The following is a 1,608-nucleotide window of genomic DNA, read 5'->3' as shown; positions in this document are numbered from 1 at the left end:
CCCCCCCCCCCTGCCCTCGGCTTCTCCCTGTCTGCGCCGCGTTTTGGTGACGCAAGCAGTGGATGACGCTGATGAGAGGTGGAGCTCCGAGGCTGTAAGGTTGCGGGCGGAAATCTCGTACAAACGGCTCAAGAGTGGATCCTCCCTATCGTCCTCCCATTGCTCCCCCGCGGTTCCTCCTGATAGAGCTGCTCCCGCTGCGCTGGCCGGACCGGTGGCTTGCATTTTTGTGCATCCACGCACTTGATTTGTACGAAGGTTGCCCTTGTGACTTTCTTGGCCGGCAAATTGGCACAGGGGAGGAGAAATTGGCTGAAGCTGAACAGGGGACGAGGCAGGGGAAGGTGAAGGAGAGACCGTGTCTACGACATTGTGAAAACGCACGCTTCCATTCCCTTTGCCCAGCTGCGAAATTTTCTTTTTTGAGGGTAAACTGGAAGTTATCTCTGCGTTCCTTTTTTTTTCTGCATTTTCTGGCAAGGGTGTCGGTGCTGGGTTGTCGGTGTTGCCCACTACAAAGAAGGAGCGGATGCTCTGGTTTTTCAGCGCTACAGGCATACAAATTTGTCGTCGGGGCACTGTCCTCCTGTCACAGGCGCGCTTCATCTTTTCCAAGCTATCCTGGCGAAGAAATGGGGAAAGAAACCGTCAGTTCCCTCCCTTGTGTTTCAAATTTGCCACAAGGAGGGAAAATAACCCCGGGGGCCCAAGGCCCTCGCTAGCACGAGGCAGCGATGCCACAGAGAGATCAATTAAAAAAAGGATGAAGTAACGCGAAGTATAACCCTCCGTCTCCGTCATTTGTACTCATTTGACTACCACGCATATTCCTGTTTCTTGGCACGTTTTGTGCGCACAGGCAGAGGCGTTCAAGGATCGAGAACCCTTGTCCGCTTCCTCCTCGTAACCTCATCAGGCACAGGGAGGAGGAAATCAACCTCAGACACCCCGGAGAGCCCGCAAGACAAACCTCCTACCCATCTCCCTCCTCCTGAGGTGATGCCTGCTCTCGCGCTTGGGCGTGGGAGCGTACAGGCGGAAGAGATCAGTCTCCAAGCCGATTTTCACGCCATTCTTGCTGAATATGTGCGTGAGCATCGACTGTACGCCTTCCATCCTGATTTCGAGGTGCGCTTCGCGCCCGAAGAGAAATTTCTAAAGGCAGCTGAGGACCGCTTGCGGGAAGCAGCACAAAGCGGGAGGGAAAATGTGGGGAAAAAGGGCGTACGCGGGGAGTCAGGAAAGGAGCGGCACGAGGAGCTAGCTACGGCCAGAAAGTGGGAGGTGGAGGCGGACTCATGGATGGTAAGGAAAGGTTGGCGAAATGCCTGGGAGGTAAACCGATGTCACGAATTCACGTACTCACGTCGCATTATCGGAATCGTCTGTGCTTCTACTTTCCTGTCTCAGCTCCTGCAACTCCGCCGGGAGGACTTGGATTATCCCAGTATGGGGCCCTTTCGGTCATCGCCTCAGGCATTGATACCCGGAGAAGTGAAGGAAATGGAAGACGGGGAGCTCGAGAGCGAGGGCTTGGTCGAGAAGAGCATGCTTAAGGTGGGTGAGAAGGGGGGGCGGGAGGAAGAGCGCGAGATGCAGGGATAGGGT

The sequence above is a fragment of the Nannochloropsis gaditana genome (genome assembly GCF_000240725.1).
Source record: "Nannochloropsis gaditana CCMP526 unplaced genomic scaffold scaffold272, whole genome shotgun sequence".
Classification (NCBI taxonomy): Eukaryota; class Eustigmatophyceae; order Eustigmatales; family Monodopsidaceae; genus Microchloropsis; species Microchloropsis gaditana.
Note: the sequence above shows the minus strand (reverse complement) of the source record.